Source organism: Canis aureus, chromosome 20 (genome assembly GCF_053574225.1).
Source record: "Canis aureus isolate CA01 chromosome 20, VMU_Caureus_v.1.0, whole genome shotgun sequence".
NCBI lineage: Eukaryota > Metazoa > Chordata > Mammalia > Carnivora > Canidae > Canis > Canis aureus.
In genome coordinates this window covers 10,877,439-10,902,288 of record NC_135630.1, presented here as the reverse complement: position 1 = coordinate 10,902,288, position 24,850 = coordinate 10,877,439, and the positions used below count along the sequence as shown (strand labels likewise).

Genomic DNA, 24,850 nt, shown 5'->3' with positions numbered 1-24,850 from the left:
TTCTTGACTCTTGATTATGGTCCCTAGAATTGTGAGAGAACAAATGTCTGTTGGTTTAAACCACTCAGTTTGTGATACTTTGTTATATAGTAGCCCTAGAGAACTAACACAGTAAATCATGGGAAGATCAAAGACGTGGCCATACCAGAGATATGTAGTCTCGGAGACAGTAAGTGATGGCTAGAGCGCTCAGGATTGAGTGTGTAGCCGTGGCAGTGGGTGGTGGAGGGAGTCAAGATCATTGAATAAGAGAATTTTGGGAAACTGAGATGCCAGGGAATTGCAAGGATTATCTTTGGGGATCTTAAAATTAAAATCATCAGGAATTATGGCAGTAGTAATATTAGAGAGAATGATGAGAATGTAGAAATCCAAATATTACACTAATCCTGGGAATTGATTTTAGGGCTTTTATATGATAGCAAAAAAGGGGGGATAGGTAAATCCTCTGAAGATATAAGATTTAAAGCTGATATTATTTTGTATGTTGAAATGCTTCATTCAATTGATAGCATATTATATGTATTTTTCAAATTGAATTTTTATGTAGTCTTATATTTGACATGTATCCATATATACATGAATTTCTGCTATGTAATATTCCATTCTATAGCTATGCCAATTATTATTTTTATCAATTCCTCTGTTAATAGATGTTTAAGTTTTTTCTAGTTATTAAGAGCAAAAACCTTCTCTCATTTTCTTTTTTATCCTATTGTACCTATAATTCTGTCTCCTTATTTTTAACTCTTGACTTACTTTGAGAGAAAAAGGAAAGGCTTTAGTTAAAATCTTGGCAATAAAATAATTATGATTATAAATCTCTTTAATTAAGTATGCACACATGACATGGTATTTTTTAAAGAGAATGGAAATGAATAGTTTTCAACCAAATCTAATGCCCAAATATACCATGTTTTAGAGGATAATGTCAGTTTAACATTCTTAAACAGCCTTGAGACAATGGCTCTGCTTTATGTAAGACACGATAAGCAAATTAAGAAAAACTGCAAAATTCTTTAATTCTCCAAGGAAATGACTGAAAAAGGAAATAGTAAAAGGGGGAAAAAAGGTATACACTGGAGCTTGATTGTACACAGAGGCTAGAATGACCAGTGCCAGGGTAACCCCCATATCTGCTCAGTAAGTTCTCGGGTATCTTTAGTTTGAAGTTAAGAGTTGAAGTCCTAGCAATTGTGCTTTTATGCAGCCACATGGCCCACAAGGTAGATATTGTCAAAAAGCTGCCCAACAAAATCCTCACCAATGTTTTGAGCAGCACAGCAGGTATTTAGAATAAATTCTGTGACATTTTGTTCTTCGCACAAGGACTAGTGAGGTGGATGGAAAATAGAATCAAACAGTGGCACAGTAGGAACACCTGGGTGGCTCGGTCAGTTGCGTCCACTCTTGATTTCAGCTCGGATCATGATCTCAGGGTCATGAGACTGAGTCCCATGTCAGGATGCCCGCCCAGCAGGGAGTCTGCTTGAGATTCTCTCTCCCTCTCCTTCTGTCCCTCCCCTTCAGCTCGCTTTCCCTCTAAAATAAGGACACTTAAGGAAAAAATGAGGAGCACAATTTATAGACAGCATCAAGACTAAGGCCAACGTCTCATATTAAATTGGGGTTACAAGCACAGAATCTATGGGGGAAATTTCTTAGGAGAGTTTCAAGATACTCCCCACTACTTTGGGGGCCTGAATCTGATGGAAAAAAAAAAAATCTCAGTGCATTGGGCAAGAATTTCTTTCTCAAATTTTGCAGCATTATAAGATCATCCAAGACTCTCCCCTGTCATCAAGATAGTGTCTCAGGCTTTTATCCCAATTCAGTGTTCTTGTACAGAAGATATACTTTTGCTATTTCCTTTGGTGATTCATCTAGAATACCCGTGGACCTGGTTTAGTCCCTCCCCTGGGTTAGTGGTAAAGATGAGGTTGCCTTCATCCAACTGTACATACAATTTACTGAAAGAAAATCCTAGAGGTGGGTTCTTATGATATATGGAAGAGTGACCCCAAGTGGATTCACACAACCCTTGCCGGAGAAGTTCATCTTTCTCCAGGTCCTGCCAAACCCATGAAGCCAAGCAGAGGTCAGTTGTATTCAGGCGGGACAAGATGGTAAAGCTTAGCTTGGGGTTCAACATTTTCAAATGCATGAAGGGAGCTTTGCTCACTCTAGCCTTCCTTCTGTGGTTGCACATTTCTGCACACTCTCCATAGCCCCTGACCCATCTGCAAGTGGGTTAGAAACTGGCTCACCTGATTGTGGAGGTGAGCGAGGCCAGTGTGGAATCTGTAGGGCAGGGGGTCAGAAAGAACAGGCTGGAACTCTCTGGAATGGGCTGACACTGTGGTCTGCAAGCAAAATTCCTTCTTCTGGGCATCTGCATTATTTTCAAATTGTGCTTCCTGTCTTTCTTCATTGATCTATTCTTCTCAATTTTTTTTTCTCGTTTATTAGCCTTAAAAAAAAAACAAAAAACAAAAACAAAAAAAAACCTGGCTTTAAAAAAATTCTTAAAAAAAATAAAAAAATAAAATTAAAAAAAAATAAAAAAATAAAAAAATCTTTGTTTTGTATTTTCTAAAAATAAAAACTGAAGAATTTTTTTTATTTTATCACTTATATTCTCATTTCTAGGTTTTGTGGGAGCACTATTATTGATATTATTTCACTAGTTGAGCTAGATATATATGTCATTTATTCTCATTTTTCTCAATTTTTAGAGAAATTCACTTAAGATTGTAAATATCTATGGCTCTTCCTACATTTCACAAGTATTTATGTAAAAATAATCTTTTCCTTTCAGTTATTGATATTTTGCAATTTCCAGTGAGTTTTTCTTTTAATTCAATTTTAACACATAATGTGACGAATGTTACATGAGTTTTCAACTGTATATTTTGTTTTGCTTCTTACATGCCTCTTTTTTCTTCTAAGCTTTATGTCTTCTTTGTTGAAATTAACCCTCTACTAATTCTTTTTTTTTTTTTTTATGATAGTCACAGAGAGAGAGAGAGAGAGAGAGAGAGAGAGAGAAGCAGAGGGAGAAGCAGGCTCCATGCACCGGGAGCCCGATGTGGGATTCGATCCTAGGTCTCCAGGATCACACCCTGGGCCAAACGCAGGCGCCAAACCACTGCGCCACCCAGGGATCCCCTTCTAATTCTTTAATCGGTGTTAAAGCCTCTCTTTTTTTTTTGAAAATATTTTTGTTTTCTATTCAGTCCTGAATTACAGATATTCAACTAGAAGTATACAATATCTCCTGATGAATTATTATTTTTTATCAGGAATTATTTTTTGTCAGATAAATGACCTTTTTCTGTATAAAGGTATATTAATTATATATTAAGATTGCTATACTTGGCTAATCCTCTCCCATTTATTGAATTTTAAACTTTCTTAGACATTATATTTTAGGTATGATTCTTTTTTAAAACAATAGTTTACATATTTATTTATGAGAGACACAGAAAGAGAGGCAGAGACACAGGCAGAGGGAGAAGCAGGCTCCCCCAGAGAGCCCCATTCAAGACTCCATCCCGGGACCCCAGGATCACACCCTGAGCTGAAGGCGGACCTCAACCACTGAGCCACCCAGGTGTCCCAGGTATGATTCTTTTTTTTTTTTTTTTTTGGTATGATTCTTTTAAATCAAATAAGTTACTTTATCAAATCTAACATTCTCTGTATTTAAAGAAGCTGATTTATATTTGGATTTATCTTAATCATTTTATTTTGTTTTGTATATCTACTTAACATGATTTCTTTGTTCTTTTTACTCCATTTTTAAAGAGATTTCATTTATTTATTTATTTGACAGAGAGAGAGAGAGAGAGAGAGGGAAAGAGAGCACAAGCAGGGGGAACAGCAGAGGGAGGAGGATGCCGGGCTCCATTCCAGGACCTGGGGATCATGACCTGAGCAGAAGGCAGACACTTAACCAACTGAGACACCCAGTGCCCCATTTTCACCGATTTTTGACATCTTTGAAACTGATAGAAATTTTTATATTTTCTTTTCCCCATTATAATTTCAGTTGCAATATATATTCCAAATTTTGTGTACTTGTACCTAACATTTTTTTGCCTCTATATAGAAACAGATCACTGTTAATGGTACAACTCTAGTAATTTTTACGAAGTGAGCATTTCCATTTAACCAGCCACCAGAATTAAGGTTTATGAAGCTAAAGATTACAAATGTTCCAGAAAATACTTGGTGCTCGCTGTCAGTCACTATCACCAGCTGCTTCCTTTCTGTGTGGCATGTGGGGCTATTTCCTTAGATCCGTCTCCCAGTTTACAAATTCTCTGTTAAGCTCCAACTAATCTCTTTAGCCTTTCCATTGAGTTTTTGGTTCAATTATTATATGCATATTACTTACAAGCTCTATTTTTTTTCAAACTTGTTCTTTTCTTTCTTTATTACTTACAAGCTCTATTTTATTTCAAACTTGTTCTTTTCTCTCTTTATTAGCTCCTCAAAAGTTATGTGTATATATTTAATGGTTTCTTATTATTCTATAACTTTACTATTATTACTCTAATATTTATTATTAAATAATAATATTATTATTACTTTTATTATTATTATTCTATTACTTTATTATTTTATTACTTTAGCTTTTAATCTCAAGTTCTGTTTCTTGCATCTATTGACACCCTCCTAGAGGCTCCCTTATCATTTTTTATGATTGTGTTTTATGAGTTAATTTTCATCAAACATTTTTTCCACATCTGATTAAACTCTTTCAGTTTCCTTGTTTCTGACAAGGTCATATAGATTTCAATATTCCAGGAAAAACTGTAGGTGAATACTATAAATTTGAAAGCTAGGTTTAGATGTGTTTGGCTGCAAGGCTTTGATTTTTCCCCACTGCCTTTTTACTTTTATATTCCAGACTCCAGACAAAACAGAAATGTTGTGGCCACATCTTTGTTTGTGTGTAGAGTTTTTCTAGTGCACTTTTAATGGATGGAGAGAATCTATGAAAGGACTTTTAAGCTGTATTTTACACAGAATTAGAAAGTGGTGTTTAACCACCTCAGCAGCCTGGGGCCATCTTTCAAGTCTTCCTGTGTAGATTAGAAGGCCAGCTTCAGCCTTGAAAGACTAAATATAGGGTGAAAATCACTACAGATTATAGGGCCATCAACTCACACCATATTAATTTTTATTATTCTTTGTACTCTTTAAATCTTTCATTTCTTTGTGTTTGACTAGATATTATTTTCAGAGTGTTATTTTACCTATGATCTCATGTCTGTAGCAGAAAGGAAACTATCTGAGTCAGCTTGGGTCATCGTGTTTTTAATAAAAGAAAGCAGTGTAAACATTCAGCTATTAAAGGCAATAAGTAGCTGGACTCATCCACATCTTCTTTACTCTGCTTAATTTTCACAACCCCTCTTCTCTCTCCACATTTCTCACTGGGCTGTGTTGTTTCTCCCCAAACAACCAGAGACCTAAACTCATCATTCATATGTGGCACTTCTTCCATCTCACTCAATTTTCTCCAAACACCAAAATCCTTTCTGAGCTTTAATGGAGTCAAATGTAAATCCTAGAAATGATTTCTCTAATTTGTAGCTTTAGGAAAATCAATTTTCAACTTTATTTTTAAAAATTATGTCTTAAATGTTGGTTTTCAGTAGCTTGTTTCAGAAGAGATCCTCTCTCTGCTGGAGAAAACAAAGCAAACAGCAACAACAAAAAAAGCCCTCAAAAAAAGCTAACATGCTCTAAAAGATTTATAACTCCAAGATAAGAAAGGACTTGGACAATCAGGCACACACAACTACAAGGAGACATAGAGCTATCATGAAAACCATCGCTTTGCCACAATCCTTGATTAGATAGAACAGCACTTTTCTACTTATCCTGGACCATATTTAAAGCCATTAGTCAACAGAGTGAAATCATTCCAATACCTATTTTAGATTTTCATTTTTATTTCCTTTTGTTTGTATGTGCTGTAGAGTCAAATAGTTTTCCTATCTGATCTCTTCAAGCTATTTGATTTTATGTTTCAAAATACAGTATGCTTATTAAGAGTGTGGCTTAAAAAATAGATTTTATTTATTTATTTTTAGAGAGAGAGAGCACAAGATAGAGAACATGAGTGGGAGAAGGGGGAGAGGGAGAAGCAGACTCCTGGCTGAGCAGGAAGCCCAAAGCAGGGCTCATCCCAGGACCCTTGGATAATGACCTGAACAGAAGGGAGATACTTAACCGACGAGCCACCCAGGAGCCCCGGAGTTTGGCTTTTTGTTGCAAACCATTGTGAATGTAGTGCCAATGAATTGTGCAGTTTAAAATGTAAATTTTATGTTATGTAAATTTGACCACAATAAAAAAGTAGGATTTTTCTCATCACCAACATTGACATAGAGCAGAACCAGTTGTTTTCAACTTGTGCACCTAATTCACTCCTGACTTAGTCCTTGCTTAAGTTCATACTTGGAAATATAACATCTGAGAGATTTTGTCTGTATCCCCTAACTTTTGCACCCAGTCTCCCATTCATACGTACATTCTGTTGAGTTGGGAGAGGTTGCCTTCTTTGTGCTTGCTCTATCAGCTTAACTCCTACTCACTTTTTAACCTGTTATAACCTGTTTTTTACCTGTATAATTCCGGGGGTAGCTCTACTGATGGTTTCCCTGTTTGACAAATGCCTTAAGCTTTCTCCATATTGAAAGTGGAAATAGGTGCAGCCCAGGTGGTTCAGCGGTTTAGCACCACCTTCAGCCCAGGGCATGATCCTGGAGACCTAGGATCGAGTCCCACATTGGGCTCCCTGCATGGAGCCTGCTTCTCCCTCTGCCTGTGTCTCTGCCTCTCTCTCTCCCTCTCTCATGAATAAATAAATAAAATCTTTAAAATAAATAAATAAAAGTGGAGATAAAGAACTTCCTCTTGAAAATCTCTCATAAATGTGTAGACACGTATACCCATATATACATTATATATATATATGTGTGTGTAATTTGTTAATGTCTTTGTCTGACTTTCATCCTACCTTTCACATTCCTTAGCACAGTTTGCTGATTCAAATTTTCTTATGTGCTTTTTAAAAATTTTTATTTGTCTTAGAAAGAGAGAGGAGAGAGCACATGCACAAGTGGAAGGAAGGGGAGAAGAGGAGGGAGAGGGAATAGGAAAGAATTTCAAGCAGACTCCATGCTTGCTAAGCATGGGATCTTAGGCGGGGCTGATCCCAGGATCCTGAGATCATAACCTGAGCCAAAATCAAGAGTCGGATGCTTAACTGACTGAGACTCACGGGTGCCCCAATGTTTTTAATGAGAACATTTCACATTATTTAGTTAAAAGACTCTTAGAGTTTTATATACATCCTTTGTACAATCTAAGCTCACAAAAAGTTCTAGGAACTTGTGCAGTTCTACTACACCTCAAACTAATGCAATCAATTACGTGCAACCTCTACCACTACCAACGAACTGCTGAATGCCTCTAGATAAAATCACTTTATTTTGAAGACCTCCAATTACATCTTTTCCAATCTCAACTGTGCTCTCAGATACTCCTATCTGTCTTCAATCGATCGTGTCTCTCATTCTCAGAGCAAACATTCTAAACCTCTGAATACTCTCTTTAGGAAAATCCACTTAATGCAAATTCCATGAGAAAAAAGACCGTTGTGTTAGCTATTCCACAAATATATTGACTGAATGAATGAATACATGAATCATTAGTCAGTATTTTTACTTACATTTTTGGCATCTGTATTTTTATTCCATACATCAAAATGTTGTCTTCCCTACATTTCTGAGATAATGTTGAGACACAACAGACATATTTGTTCAATGACTGGTGCATGCGGTAGGTAAATTTTGTGCTACAAAAGAGTCTGTTCATTTTTCCTTGCTTCTGTCAGGAATCCTTACCCGAGATGCAGCCTAATTACTACTGACTATGTAATAGTCTTGATTGTATAAAAGCTCTCTTTAGACCAATGTCAGTGTTTTTTACTCTAACATTACTTTTTAAAAGGGAAATTACTGCTATCGAACTTTGAGTTAAGGAAGGAAGAAATGCTGTATTCATGATGGGCATTTAATTAAATAATGAGTACTAACACTGTTTATTTGAAAAGAAACAATTTGCACCTGTGTGTTTCCATTTGGCGGTATACTAACATCTTTTAAAGATTATGCAATGATTATTACAACCCTGATAAAATATCCCAATTTTGTAGTTATAAAAAGGATAAGATCTTTGTTAAAACCACATATTTTGGGGAATAGAGGAGCAATTTTATTGATATGACCCCAAAACCATACATAACAAAAGAAAAAAGAGATAAATCGTACTACATTGAAATTTTAAAATTCTGTGCATCAAAGGACACAAACAATAAAGTGAAAGGAAACCTACACAATGGGAGAAAATATATGCATTATTGATAAGGGGCTAGTACCCAAAATCAAAAACAACTACAAGTCAACAAATTATAAGCAACCCAACTGAAAATTGGGCAAAGGGCTTTAATATGCTATTCTCAAAAAAAGATATATAAATGACCAATAAGTACATGGAAAGGCATTCAATGTCACTAATTAAACAATGTTGCACAGGCACCTGGGTGGTTCAGTTAAGCATCTTCCTTTGGCTCAAGTCATGATCCTGTGGTCTTGAGACAGACCCCTGCATCAGGCTCCGTGCTCAGAGGGGCCTCTGCTTCTCTCTCTGCTCCTGCTCATGCTGGCTCTCTCCCTCTCTCTCTCTCTCAAATAAATAAATAAAAATATTTATTTAAAAAAAATGTTGGAAACAATAGGATAATAAAAAATGTTAGAAGGAAAAGCTCAGAAATGACATTTCCATCGGAGATTTGAAGAGTTCTAATGGGGCACCTGGGTGGAGCAGTAGGTTAAGTGTTTGACTCTTGGTTTCAGCTCAGGCCATGATCTCATGGTCATGAGATACAGCTCCGAGTCTGGCTCCCTGCTCAGTGCAGAGTCTGCTTAAGTTTCTGTTTCCTTTTCCCCCTGCTCTGCCCCCTTCTCTTTCTCATTCCCTCAAATTAATAAATAAATCTTTGAAAAAAACCCACATATTTTATACAATGTTATAACTTAGAAGATTTTCCCAACTTCTGACCTACACCAAGTGATAATCAAGAAAATGAAATTATAGTTCTATTCTATCAGTCTTGTTCACATGATTTTTATTTATTATTATTTTTTAATAATAAATTCATTTTTTATTGGTGTTCAATTTGCCAACATACAGAATAACACCCAGTGCTCATCCCATCAAGTGCCCTCCTCAGTGCCCGTCACCCAGTCACTCCCACCCCCCGCCCTCCTCCCCTTCCACTACCCCTAGTTCATTTCCCAGAGTTAGGAGTCTTCATGTTCTGTCTCCCTTTCTGATACTCTGGTTTCTCTTCAGATTGAATAAATCTTACCCCATTCACATGATTTTTAAATCAATGTTTGTTTTGCCCTATCATTTTAATGCAAAAGTTTCCCTTTAGCATCAACTTATTTTAAGTCATTTTTCTACTTCTTAACCATTATTAGAATATAGTACATTCTTTAATATATTAGCATCTTTGTCTCTTTATTCACTCCTCCCCTTCTGCTCATTTTATGCTGTTTGTAAACTGATTCAAATAATCTGAATTTCAAGCCATGCTATTTCTCTACTACTTTTTTGTACCTGCATTTTCTTCTTCTTCTAGGTCATTGAATTAATTAAAAAAAAAAAACAAAACAGACATGCTTTTAAGTGTTCTCTCTTTAATTCAATCTATCCTGGCTAGAGGATACCTGGAGGTTGACATTTTGGTTCTGAGTCTCTGTAAAACATTGAGTTTTACACAGTAGGCCTGGTCACCAGAGCAACACCAAGAGAGAAGCTTCCCCTCAGGAGGCATGGCTCTAATTCTCTTTTCTGAAAGCTGGTTTGTTCTCATACTATCAACCACCTTGACCAAGTTTTTGTAGAAACTCACTTTACTATTGACATATTGAACAGTGAATACAGGATGATAATCACTTAGAAGTATATAAATGCAAATATTATTTCACAATTTGGAACAAGAAAAAGAAATATATGAGAAAAAGGAAAAAAATATTAAAAATCAATATTCATGCCTCTCTTTTAGGGAGTCTTTAGTTCCTCTTACTTCACAGATATTCAGGAAAACAGTACTGTCACTGAGCTATTTCTCTCTAGATCTCCTACTCATTTTAAAATTCCCCCCAAAAAATAAAATAAAATAAAATAAAATTCCACAAAATGCCACATTCTTTTCTTGACCAATTTGTGTATAAATTAAGCAGAATACTTTTCTCTTGTACAAATATATGTGTACTATAAAGACACATGTCTACCTCATGCCCCCCATGTTTTAATAGCATTTACCTCCTAGGTTGACTTTGGTAAGATTCCATCTTGGCACACTCATGCCAACTGAGTCATTTTTTATCAATAAGGGAGGTTCGTTTCGACATATACATAGTCTTGAAAAGATCGTGCATATTTATATTAATGTACATTAAGAGATTAAGCCTGGATTCGAATTCTAGCTTCCTCATTTAGTACTTGCATGAGTACTTTTCCCAAGTTATTTGACTTCCCTCAATCAAAGATCCCACTAACTTCATGGGATGCCATCTGTTGTGCAGTTCACAACCTAGGAAGTAAAATATGGCAGCCAAAGAAAGTTTACTTTTATCTCTTGAATGTGGATGGTAATACCTCATTATTGTGTTTTGTTTTGTTTTTTTTTCTGGTGGAGGAAGAGGAAAGTTCTATTCTGTAATCTACGTAAGGAAGTTAGAAGAGTGTCATGAACACAGTACTCTTGCAACAATTAAGGAATGTTCATGTTAATAGCTTCTATCCCTCATCTACCTTTGCAGCACAACTACTTGAAAATATTTTAAACCATGGTATCCAAAATTTCACAAGCTCTGATTAATCCATTATCTACTCCCATTCATTTTATCTACTCTGTGTCAGAAGTAGCCCCAGAATTTTTTAGGCAACCCATTCTAATGTCAGAATAGAATGAATTGGAAATCTGAGACATGCCTCTTAAACAAGTTTGTGAAAAATATTTTACTATCACAGGAATAGTTAACCACGTTGCAATATCTGTGGTCTGTCAATCTATGATTATTTATATTTTAACTTCATCAAACAATATCACTTTCCAATAACACTTTATAGCTTCCATACCCTTTAGAACAGAGCATTTAAAGACTCAACAGAAATCTGCTAAGCATTACTTCATTACTCTGAAAGAATTCATCATAATTAACACATAATTGCAATAATTAACTTACCCTTGCTCTGCCTCTGTCTCCTCTTGAGTGTTTTATGTTGGAGATAAAATGATAAGCGCCATAGAGAAAACTTTTTACTGAAGGCAAATTTAATCTGAGATCCAGAGAAGAAAGACAAAAGAAAAGGCACAATGTCACTATTGGTGTGGAAATGCCCGATGTCCTTTGTGCTTCTTAGTTATCTTTCAAAAGTGTAATATTGAAAGGAGGTTTTGGGATCCTCTCTGATTTGTAGTATTTGTTCTGAATTGTCTGGAATTCTATTTGTTTTCTTGCCCAGTGCTGACATGGGGTTGATGGCTATAGGTTTCTTGTCATTGTCCCCACAGGATCGTTTTCCTTATCAGCTCTTGGCAGACTGTGACCATTTAAGGAGAGACTTCTTTAGTGGTTTATCAACCTTATTTTCATAGCTTCTTATTTTCCAGTGTCAAAAAGTATTATATGCATTAAAAAAATGCACTCATCCATGCCAGGCAATTGTAAGTAGAATTGTATTTTAAGTAATAAACAAAAATGACCTTGGAATGTCTGACAGCTTGTCGGAAATATGACCATTTCTTCAAGTCGAGTTTTATTTAAGAACACAAGAGCTAAGCTTAAGGGAAATAGACTGTTTTAAGAAGAAAAAACTGGAAAATGATAGCTTACATGTTTGAAGCCCATCAACTCACACTATTATAAAAACCCACCAAGGGGTGCAGGGGACTGAAGTGAAAATCTGTACATAGCAAACAGCAAAACAAAACCATAGGAGAATAGCAAGTCGGAAAGGAAAGAATCCGAATCTCAAACCTTGAAACGTTCCCTTTGTCTCACTGATTGTCATAAACAATTCCAGGGATTTATGACCAAGCAAGGCAAGGATTCAGGATGCACATGTTGGGGATTTATTCTACGATGCAGCTTATGAAAACAGTGAACCAATTTGCCATAATAAAAAAAAAAAAAAAAGTGTGTGCTTTCCAGAAATTTCTTGAGAAAATATTGCCAGATTGGGTAATAACTTTGTGAATAAGCCTCAAAATAGAGGGCTTTGTGGTGCTTAATAATCAAGACAGGATCTGGGAATTGAACAAAATGCATTTTGTCTTCAGTTATTTGCATAACAGCAGTTTTATTTTTAAAGGTTTCATGCTGAAACTAGGAATGCTCTAAAAAGAGAAACAGTGAGAATTCCCATTTTGAAACAAACTGAGCAGGAGTGAAAATATCACCAAGTGGTCTGGCTGCATCTCAGGATTGTTGTAAAAATAAGTTATGGTGAAGCCAGGCCTGAGTCAAAGGCTATGGACACAGAGGTCAGGATAACGGCTGAGTACCGAGGATCACATTCCATTCCCATTGCTATGAAAATAGAAAGCAAACATGAAGAATGAAGTTTTGGTGGATACTGAGAATTGCAGGCAGAACAGAAGCTTGGTTTTTTTTCCTTATGAAGAAGGGATGCAGAAAATGGTGTGCCTTTGCCTTCAAATCCATAAAGTATCAAACATGTGCATATTACTAATAATATTGTGATATCATTGCCCAATGCAATTGTTTGTTTGTTTGTTTGTTTTTTTATAGAAATGAGTATAAACAATTAAAGTAAATCACTTCCTACAAGTACTAAAAACTGTACTTCCTTGTTCTGTGTACTTTACCATGCAGGAGCTCCTTTAATCTTGAATAGCCAAGTTTGGAAAATGAGTTTTAATTTGGAGACCAAACATAATATGACTTCCAAATAATAAGCTTTAACACATAACATAGCTTTTCAAATTCTCAAACCTCAAATTCTCAAAATACGTTTTTTTTTTATATACATAGGTTATAACCAGTTGACTATATCAAAATAGTAATTTTCATTTATTGTTGAAATCATGTTAAAGCACACATTTTGCTATTGGCCACTACATTTTCTATTTATTGGTAATTTTCTCCATCAGTCCTTGAGGTTAACTTCTATTGTTTTGTGAAAGCAATTTAGCTGTGAATCTAAATAAGAAAAAAATATGTCTAGATCTCAATACTTGTATGCAAGCCACTAATAACTAATTTCTTACTTGGAATAAAATCATCATAAATAATGGACCCATTCCTACCCGCTGGAGAATAATTTTCTATACAAAGAATTTTGAAAATAATAATATTTTAAGACCACAAAGAAATGTTATTGGAATATCACTTAGTATAATTCCCATTGCATAGATAAAGAAATTGAACCTCAAATTACAGTAATTTGCCCATATCACATAGTGGCAACAACATTAAGAGTTAAATGGATTCCCAGAAGATTTTAAACTCTGTGAAGCAAGAGTATTTTTTTTTAACCTTTAAAGTATCCAAAGTGCATATTACAATTCCTTGCACATATAGTCATCAGGTAATATTTAACGAATGAAACATATTTCAGAAAGTTTTTTAAGTTGAAATTTGGGGATGATATGTGTATATCTACAAAGTCAAGACTTCACATTTCATCTCCCTGAACTTAAACTTCTTTTCTTTAAGATTTTATTTATTTGAGAGTGGGAGCGATGGAGAGTGTACAAGCAGGGATAGAGGAAGAGGGAGAAGCAGACTCTCCCTTGAACAGGGAGCCTGATGCAGGGCTCAATCCCAAGACCCCGAGATCATGACCTGAGCTGAAGGCGCCATCCAGGCACCCCCGAAATTTCAACTTGTTAAGTGTTTAGGGATAATATATCTATCGTATGTGTCTCAGGACAAAGTAAAGTGCCTAGTACATAATAAATGTTAAATAAAAAAGAGTTGAATGAATGAATATAAAATATGTAATATCTTATATATTGGTTGTAGTGATGAACAGTGTTTAGTTTTAATATTAACAATAGCAATATTAATTAATAGTTGGATTAATGACTTTAAATATATATCTAGTATATCTAAAATATATCTCACTTTAAAAGAAAACAAACTACAAAATCAGATAACCAGATGTGATTGTTGGTTTTGTGTACCAGTTTAATAAGGCTATAGTACCCAATTAGTTGATCAAACTACTCTAGGTGTTCCTGTGAAGATATATTTTTTTTATTGAAGTTAGATTTGCCAACATATATTATAACATCCAGTGCTCATCCCATCAAGTGCCCTCCTCAGTGCCTACCACCCAGTCACCCCATCCCTCCACCCACCTCCCCTTCCACTACCCTTTGTTCATATCCCAGAGTTAGGATTCTCTCATGTTTTGTCACCCTCTCTAATTTTTCCCACTCATTTTCCCTCCTTTCCCTTATAATCCCTTTCCCTATTTCTTATATTCCCCAAATGAGTGAAACCATATGATGATTGTTCTCCGATTGACTTACTTTACTCAGCATAGTGAGGATATTTTTATAGACGTGTCTCACACCTAACATCAGTTGACTTTAAATAAAGCTTACCCTATATAGTATGAGTGGGCCTCATCCAATCAGCTGAAAACCTTAAAAGCAAAAATTGAGGTTTCTTAGAGAAAACAAATTTTGCCTCAAGTCTGCAACATATAAACCTTGAGTTTCTAGCATGCCAGTCTGACCTACAAATTTCAGAATTGCCAGTCCCCACAATCATGTAAGCCTAGTCCTTGCATTACATAAAATGCACATACCTCTTATTTGTTCTATTTTTCTGGAGAATTATGAGTAATACACCAGAACTACAAAATCAACTTGGGAAATATTTGGCACTTCCTACTAACAGAATCTTACTGTCATTCTTAACATTAGGTAATTTAAACTACTTAGGGATCCATGATTAAAAACCAAAAAACAATTAAATATATCACTGAATAGTTGGCTAAAAATGTGTGTTGTCTCATCTATTCATTTTTCTCTCTCCTGAACAAAGTATTCAGAATCTTAGCCAGGGTTCTCTATTAGGTCATGATTTTCACAAAGATATTAAGATCCTTTATAAGCAAACGTAGCTTAAATATTCCCACTTTGTGACCTGCTTTACATCTTCAATTCCTTGAATATAATCACCCACTTCTCTCTTGTACGACTAAAATGTGTCACAGAAAGGAAAACAATGTTTTATAAAATATCTACCCAAATACTGAAACAAATGAACTGATTTATGTTTCTAAAAAAGAAAGAATATGTAAAAACCAGACACCTGAAAACTGATTGGTTTACCCTTGCTGAGTATGTTTTGAAAAAGTTGAATTGAAACCATCTGTTGATGACTCATTCACTGTTGAATCACCTAAAGTATTTTTCTCCAACTCACAGCAATGTTCAACAAAATGCTTTCAAATTTTCTGAATTACCTTTTTCTACTAAAACAAAGAAATAACAAAAAAAAGTAAATTAATGTATCAGTGAAGGTTTGTCTGCAATTGATATGTTCGTGTGATTTTTCTTCATTAGTTTGTTTCTTCTACATGTAGTTTCTATAATTTTTTCAGTTTTATTGAGATATAATTATAATTGACATATGATCTTGTGTAAATTTAAGATGTATAGGTGTTGATTTGATACATTTATAAATTGCAAAATGATTACCACCATGGTATTAGCTACAACCTCCATCCCATCACATAGTTATGATTTCTTACTTGTGGTGAGAATCTTTAAGGTCTATTCTCTTAGCAACATTCAAGTATAAGATACAGTATTATTAGCTATAAATACTATGCTATACATTAGGTCCCCAACCTTATTCATATCGTTACTGGAAGTCTGTACCCTTTGACCAATATCTCCCCATTTCTCCAACTCTCCAACCCCAGAAACCACAACTCTTCTCTTTTTCTCGGAGTTTGTCTTTTTTAGATTCCACATATAAATGATATCATACAGTATTTATCTTTCTCTGTCTGACTTATTTCACTTAACATAGCAACCATCAAGGTCTCTCCGAGTCATCCCATTGGTGGGATTTTTGGCTTTCTCATAGCTGAGAAAGCACGTCTTTATCCATTTATCAGTTGACAGGTACTTAGGTGGTTTCCATATCTCTTGATTATTGTGAGTAATGGTGCTATGAACATGGGAGTGTAGATACCTCTACAAAATCCTGATTTCAGTTCTTTTGGATATATATATACCCAGAAGTGGGATTGCTGGATTATATGGAAGTTCTGTTTTTAATTTTTGAATTTAATTTCTGGAAAAAAGTGCTCATACCTGTCATTTGTATGTCTTGTTTGGAAAACTGTCCATTCAGTTTCTCTGTCCATTTTTTAAGAGGTTTTACGCTATTTGCACTTGACTTGTATGCGTTTTTTGTATATTCACAGTGTGATTCCTGGTGCTGGCATCTCTGTGTGGTCATGGAGCAACCAAAGCTGGAAGGACCATGGGAAGGGTACCAAGGCTTCAACAGGAAGGAAATAGAAGGTTCAGAGGACAGTGATCAGGAGGTTGCGACAAAAGCAATGGATTCTAAAAGTTAGTCCAGAAGCATGGTTTTAGTAAACATTTGGTCAGTAATTTGAAACAGAGGACATTTCTTTTTCTGTAGATAGTACTAATAGTCAGAAAATCAGCACACATACCGAAGAATAAACAACACCATTAACCAGTTGGATCTAATTGATAGCTATAGAACACTACACTCAACAGCAGCAGGCTATATGGGCTTTTCAAGCACACATGGAGCATTCACCAAGATAGACCATTTTTAGGGTTATAAAACACATCTCAGGGTGTCTGGGAGGCTCTGTCAGTTAAGAAGCTGCCTTTGGCTCAGGTCCTAATCCCAGGATTCTGGGATCAGGCCCCGCAACAGACTCTGTTCAGCAGGGTGTCTGCTTCTCCCTCTCCCTCTGTACACACATACATTCTCTCTCCCTCTCTCAAGTAAATAAATAAAATCCTTAAAAAAACTTAAAAACTAAAACACACCCCAACAAACTGAAAAGAAGTGAAATGATACCATGTGTGTCCTTTAACTATGATAGAGTTAACCTAGATTAATAACAAAAAGATAACAGAAAAATCTCCAAATATCTGCAAATTAAACAATACATTTTAAAATAATTCTTGAGTTAAAGGTTAACTCTCAAGAAAAAATACTCAGGACTAAATGGAAATAATAATATATATAAAAATCTATAGAGAAAGCACTGGAGAGAGAGGGGGGGGGGCACTGGAACAATGCTAAAGCAGCATAACAGCTAAAAGAACACTAAGAGAGAAATTTACAAATGCTCATATTAAAACAGAAGGAAAATCTCAAATTAATTATCTAAACTTTTGCCAGCAAAGACAAAGAAGAGGACCGGGAAGAGATCAAAGCAAGCCTAAACCCAGCAGAAGGAAAGAAACAGTAAAGTGCAGAAATCAATGAATTCGAAAACAGATCATTAGGATATGCCTACATTAAAATGATGAATCAGTGCAAGACCCAGGAATTACGAGAGAATGAGAGAAGGAAAGAAAAAAAAAAGAGAGAGATGATTTTCTTTGTATTTGAGGGAGAATATTATTTTAAATATTTTATTTATTTATTAATGAGAAACAGGCAGAGATATAGGCAGAAGAAGAAGCAGACTCCCCGGTGAGCATGGAGTTGATGCGGGAGTTGAACCCAGGGCCCTGGAATCATGACCTGAGCCAAAGGCAGATGCTCAACCACTGAGCCACCTAGGTGCCCTCTGAGGGAGAATTTTAAAGAAGAATATATTGGTCATAAATGTTGATACTGCAAAGATCAAATAGGAAAATTAGAAGCAGTAGTTTAAGGGTGACAATTGGAGAATCATTCTTGACTTTTGATATAATGATAATATCAAGTTGGTGTAGAAGTGATATTTCAATTACCCAAATAGAAAGTAAGAAATAAAGAATGGAAATAATTTTCTAGGCACTCTTGAGGGAAGAGTGGGAGCTTGATCAGGTGACAGAATTCAAGAAAGGTATTTTAAATTCTTTTTTTTTTTTTAATTTTTATTTATTTATGATAGTCACAGAGAGAGAGAGAAAGAGAGAGGCAGAGACACAGGCAGAGGGAGAAGCAGGCTCCATGCACCAGGAGCCCGATGTGGGATTCGATCCTGGTCTCCAGGATCACGCCCTGAGCCAAAGGCAGGCGCCAAACCGCTGCGCCACCCAGGGATCCCAAGAAAGGTATTTTAATACTTTTCACAACTGACCATGATTGAAGGTCTTGGCAAAAAGCCAAAGGGAGAGAGTAAATAAAAGATGAGTAATTAGAAGATGAAAGAAGAGAAGAAAGAAAGATCAATGGGACAAGATCAAGGGAATGCAGGTGTGATGGATTGTCAGCAGAATAGACTGGGGGTGTCATGGCTGGGGAGCGCAGGAAGATGTTAATTTGGAAAAGGGAATAACATTTCATCCTCTGAAAAGAGAAATGATAAGCAAATCAGAGAAAAATGTGCAAAGACATTTTGACAGGGATGGGGAGCAAACACTAAAGTCATAATGGATGGCTTTACTTGTAAGTTAGGAGGCAAGTTGAACTCATTCTAATTGTGAGAGGGTCAGAGTGGCCTTAGGACCTTCAGGGAAGTAAATATCCTGCAACATCTGCAAAGAGACCTGGACAGATTTATTTCTCTCTGAACAAGAAGAACACTGTTCAGAACAAAAGGCCCAACTGAGGTGAGATGTTATAAATTTTAATGAAACACAGAAGCATGACTAAAGAATTTCTCCTAAACCTAGTGGCGAAACATCTCCACCATTTTCTTGGTACTAACAGGGAGGGGACTGGAGCCTGACAAGATGGTAGACTTTGGGCATCAATTAATGGGCATTTGAAGTTTAAAACATTACTATGTCACAAACTGAATTCTGAAAGAAATAGGAGGTACTGACTGTTGCCTGGAATGTAACATAACACAAAAAAAGAACATTTTTAAATATTTATTTATTTATTTACTCATGAGAGACACAGAAAGAGAGAGGCAGAGACACAGGCAGTTGGAGAAGCAGGCTCCATGCAGGGAGCCTGATGTAGGATTCGATCCTGGGACTCCAGAATCACTCCCTGGGCAGAAGGCAGGCACTAAACCGCTGAGCCACTCAGGGATCCCCAATAATCTGCAGTTTTAACTCAGTTATTTTCTTTTTTATACTTTCTTGGAATTTTTATTCCATTTCTCTCCCATATCTTTTATCTGTCTCTTTGACCACTCCACTTTCTGACAGGGTACATTTCTCTCTCCCGTCATTCCTCCACTAACTCTCCTGGAAACCTATAACTTGGCACTTATTTAAATACATCCATATTTTCACCATATTTTAAAAAGTCTAATTTTCCAAGGAAAAAATACTTCTAAAGTCAAGATTTTAAAATTAAACAATAAAAAATTAAACAACACTCTTGAATATTCTAGCACTCTAACTATATACTAGTTTTAATCCATACTCAGGTTTTCCGTATAATCTAATTAAAACTGAAAGCATGTGCACAAGACAAATTATCAAAATAATCAATAGGAATAATTCTCAAAAAAAAATAGGAACAATTCTCCTTCTTTTAATACTTGCCACCTATCATTTTGTTACTTTTATCCATATCTATTAAACCATAGAATCTTTCAAAGGAAAAAGAAAGCACTTTCCTTGAACTTTTAATTTCTAGTTGCAAAGACTCTTAGCAATGCAGTTAACCAAAAAGACAAAAAAAAAAAAAAAATTAGCCTTATGTGAGCAGAGAGATTTTCTTATGCCACAGAGTTTTACTAAATTTCTAGAACTTGACTATTATTTAAAGCATGATGCATCTGATGGCAATAGGAATCTATACTAGAGCAGTGTTAATACTTTGATTCACATTTTTGATTTAATTAAAATTCTTCCCTGCCTTTAGATTGGTCTCCTTTATATCTGAAGTTAAATCCCTTTGTCTCCTCTGCCTGTGGGCCCAAACTGATTTACACAGCTGCACCGGTAGACAGTTCAAAACCATGCTTAGAATAGTTTATTCCATTTTCACTGTTTTGATTTAAATACACGCTTCAAACATCAAGGCCAGTCACTTCCCAAGGCCTACAGGAAAATTGTACAGGCATCTTTCTAGTTTCCTGGGTAATTGTGGCAACGCTAGACCCACTAACATGCCTAGTTTGAGGACGACATTTAAAGGCATGTCTAAGCTGTTACAGAACAATTATAACTGGAAATGACATCAAACAAAGTTGAAAAGCGTAGCCTGTGAGACATATTCTTCCTAGAAATGAGAGCTCAGGCTTATAAAAACTTGCTAAAACTCTTGGGCTTGAACGTAAGTTTAACTGAAACGAAGGTGCAGATATGTCATATTTTAACGTATAAGTTGTACAGCCAATTCTTTTTATAAAAATCCTTAAAAAATAAAATAAAAATCTTTTTTTAAAAAGTTTTTTTATTTCAATTCCAGTAGGTCGGATACAGTGTGATAGTAGTGTCAAGTGTACAATACAGTGATTCAGCACTTCCGTACATCACCCGGTGCTCATCACAGCAAGGGCACTGCTTAATGCCCATCACCCTTTTCACCCCCTTCCCTTCTGGCAACCATCAGTTTGTTCTCCATAGTTAAGAATCTGTTTCTTGATTTGCCCCTCTCTCTTCTATTTTCCTTTGTCATTTGTTTTGTTTCTTAAATTCCACCCTTGAGGGAAATCGTATTGTATTCATAAAAAAATGAATAATCCATTATATGTTGTCATACATTTGGGGAATATAAATAATAGTGAAAGGGAATAGAAGGGAAGGGAGAAGAAATGGGTAGGAAATATCAGAAAGGGAGACAGAACATGAAGACACCTAACTCTGGGAAACGAACTAGGGGTGGTGGAAGGGGAGGAGGGTGGGGGGTGGGGGTGACTGGGTGATGGGCACTGAGGGGGGCACTTGATGGGATGAGCACTGGCTGTTATTCTGTATGTTGGCAAATTGAACACCAATAAAAAATAAATTTATTATTAAAAAAATGAATGATGTAAAGACAACTCTGTTGGTAGGAGAGAAGATCAAGAAGATCTCACCCCAGCTACATGGTAAAGAATTTGAAGGACCCACAGAGAAAAGTATTAAATAGCATTTTCTTCATAAATCCTTGTGAAGAAGACATTTGTCTCAAAGTCAAATTGTGATCTTTACAGTCAGGTGTTTCTCCATCTTCAGAATGTAAATATATGTCCAAAGACTGATGCATTTTTAAATATGGAATGTCTTGGGTGTTGATTTTGCCTGCCACAGAATATAATACTTTGATATTAAAATATATTTCTCAGTAGCCAATAATGTAGTTAATTATGGACTCTTCAACACACCCACGTACACACACACACAGACACACACACACACGAAACAAATGAACAGTTTTAAAGAGATGTTCTATAAATTATATGGTAAATTCCCCAACATCAACTCCTATGTTTATTTATTTAACTCATATAGGGTTTTCCATGTGCCAAGCATTCTCCTAAATACTTTATAGGTATAAACATACTTAATGCTCATAACCATCCTACAGTCATGCACTATTAGTGCCATAATTTTACATATGAGGAAACTGAGGCACAGAGAGGTTGAGCAGATTGCCCAAGGTAGTAAGCGTCAGAGCAAAGTTAGAGAAATCTCCTAAGATGGGATTCAAACTGAAGTACTCTCTGTAGTTCCCTTTAGCAGTGGCTATGTCCACTCCTGCTAAAAGAAAGCAAATTTAGGGTCACACTTCTCCACATTTTAACCAGTTGTCTGTTTTAGATAATTAGACAGTTTCATTAAAGTGCTTGATATATTCTAAATTTCTTCCTTTTCCCCCCCACCATTTTCTTCCCTTTCTCCTTTATTTTTTTTTTTTTCTCTCAGTGCTGAGTAGGTGTCAGGCATCTTGCCAGGGCTCTGAGGATGAAAAATCAACAGACACTCAACATGCTTAAAACAAATACAATGCGAGAGAGAGACCAGTGTGGCCTGAGTATTGGTGCTCACATCATAGGAAGATGCACATGGGACGGATCACCTTACCCACCCTGGAGGCAGAAGCTCCCTAAATCTCCTGACAGTGACCACTAAAGTGGGCTGATGTAAAGTGGTGCCCAGTAAGCCCCATGACAGTGTATAGCAAAGGGCAAATGACACAAAGATGAAAGAACAGGAGCAGCTCTGGGAACTGGAGATAGTATGTTATAAAACCAGCAAATTACAAAGGAATCAGAGCTTTAAAAGACTAGCTGAGAAGGTAAGATTTTATTCTCCAGATAGCCATATGACAGTGAAAAGTTTCAGTTAGGAAAGTATCTAAACTCTTTGAAGTAGTAAGACCATCCCAGAAAATACACCAGTTACTGAGGGAATGTTTAATCATCCGCATCTGAAGTTCTTAATGCCAGGCAACTTTTCCAGAACAGAACAGGAGAAGACATGCATGACAAACATCAAAAAAATTTGTGGTAAGTACGTGTTAGGATGCTCATATGTTGAGGTGACTATGGGACATTCAGGTGGCGATGTAGAGAGGTAGTTCCCACACAGAAACAGCACTTAAAGAAAGGCTTAGAAGGAAGGTAGACCTCTTGGAGTCTACAGCTTCTGGAAGATAGTTGAAATCATTAGGAATGGTGAGATATCTCAGAAAGATTGCATATAATAAGGAGCAAACAGAAGGGCCCCAAATCCGATTATGCACTAATATTTAGAGTTGGGAAGACGATTGAGAAAAGATTGGGTGGATCGGAGGAAAATAAGAACAGACTGGACCAGGGACACTAAGAGGAGAGATATTTTTAAAAACAGGGAGAAAAAAAATAAAAAAAAAATAAAAGCAGGGAGAGTTGCATGGTTTCAAATGATTCAGTGATAGCAAATAAGAACAGAGGAGGTTAAAAGGATCTTGGCAACAAAAATGTATTTAGCAACAAAGGCAGAAAGAGTTTCGGTGCCTTGTTCGAATCAAAGATATCATAGGAATGGCAGTACGGAATGAGCAAAGAGGAGTCGGAAAGGCAAGGATATACCTTTTCAAAAAAGCTGAAAAAAAAAAAATCAAGAAAGCTGAGCCACATTGCTCCATAGTAGTTTCTCCTGCAGTCACATTCAGTGGGTGAAAATCACAGCCACAACCGACACTTAGCCTTCAGTGAAATCTCCTCATTCCCAACCACAGTGTAGCTAGTACCCCACAGCCCGTCTTACACACTTCATCTAGCCTGCCACTCCTGCTTGCACGGCGTTTTGACCCCGTAAGGACTTTTCTCTATAAGTCATAATCTCCCTATACAACTCAATGTGATCAACCTGTTACCTGATCCTCCCTTAAGCACCATATGATCCCTTCCTCGGGACATTAGTCGGGCTCTCAGGGCTGCAAGTGACCCAACTCCAGCTCCAACCAGTTTCGGCATAAAAGGTAGTTAATTGGCTTGTGTAACAGAAAAGCCTAGGGGTATGCTAGCTTTAGACGCCGCTGGATCCAGGTGATCAAACCGTACTATCATGGACACATCTCCCAATTTCTTGGCTCTGCTTTCTTCTGCGTTACAGTAATTCCCAGACAGATGTTCTTAATATGTTGGTGAGGGGGATGACTCCCAGGAGCTCCAGACCTCCATACCTGTTGTGGCTTGGATGATGTTATGATTTATGATAAGAAACATATATTTGGCCTTTGTCCGCTATTCTGCGCACAGAGCTCCTAAAAATCTTGGAATTTTGTAAGCGAGGAGGGCAAGAGCAACAGAGGTGTCTTTTATTATCTTAATGAGGTGATTTTAGAAGTCTCCTAAGGATGGGAGCTGTAGGTGAGAAGAACCAACTACAGTATTTGGGTGTCGGAAATTTCAGTCCTATCCTGTCATCTCTGGGGAGAGAAGAGGGGCTGGAGGTTGAGTTCAATCATCGAGTCAATAATTTAATCAATCAGTTTATGCAGCGAAGCCTCTATAAAGACCCAAAAGGCTGGGGTTTGAACAACTTCCTGGTTGGTGACCATCTGGAGAGTGGGGGAAAATGGCTGTCTCAGAGAGGTCATGGAAGTTCTGTGCTCTTCCCTCATACCTTGCCTTCTGCATCTCTTCCATCTGGCTCTTCCAGAGTTACATCTTTTTAATAATAAACTAGTAAGTTAAATGTTTCTCTAAATTGGACGAGGCCCTGTTAATTAGTTGAGCCCAAAGAAGAGGTTGTTGGACTCCTTGATTTATAGCCAGTTGATCAGAAAACCAGGTCATAATCCAGACTTGTGATTGGTATCTCCAAAGAGTACCAGACAGACAGTCTTTGTAGGGCTGAACTCTTGACTTGTGGGATCTGATGCTATCTCTAGGTGGAGAGTGTCTGAATTGAGTTAAATTGTAGGAAACCCGGGATCCCTGGGTGGCGCAGCGGTTTGGCGCCTGCCTTTGGCCCAGGGCACGATCCTGGAGACCCGGGATCGAATCCCACATCAGGCTCCTGGTGCATGGAGCCTGCTTCTCCCTCTGCCTATGTCTCTGCCTCTCTCTCTCTGTCTCTCTGTGACTATCATAAATAAATAAAAAAAAAAATTAGGAAACCCAGCTGGTGTTGCAGAGTATTGTTTAGTGGGAAAACCCCCCACCACACACACACACACACACA

At 36.6% G+C, this 24,850-nt stretch overlaps 2 long non-coding RNA genes and 1 pseudogene across 3 annotated transcripts in view; 1 reads left to right on the top strand and 2 right to left on the bottom strand.

The window, feature by feature from the left end:
* LOC144291481 (uncharacterized) overlaps positions 1–12,118 on the bottom strand; it is a 78,513-nt gene extending 66,395 nt beyond the window's left edge. Inside the window, exon 1 of the long non-coding RNA XR_013358756.1 lies at positions 11,340–12,118. This is a non-coding gene — a long non-coding RNA (uncharacterized LOC144291481). The remainder of the gene's footprint in view (positions 1–11,339) is intronic.
* The window catches only part of LOC144291480 (uncharacterized), a 148,613-nt gene that overhangs the window by 105,096 nt on the left and 18,667 nt on the right, over positions 1–24,850 (top strand). For both annotated transcript variants that reach the window (XR_013358755.1, XR_013358754.1), the window contains 2 exons: positions 16,573–16,723; positions 22,103–22,475. This is a non-coding gene — a long non-coding RNA (uncharacterized LOC144291480). The remainder of the gene's footprint in view (positions 1–16,572; positions 16,724–22,102; positions 22,476–24,850) is intronic.
* Positions 1,203–2,209, bottom strand: LOC144291334 (F-box only protein 8-like; annotated as a pseudogene).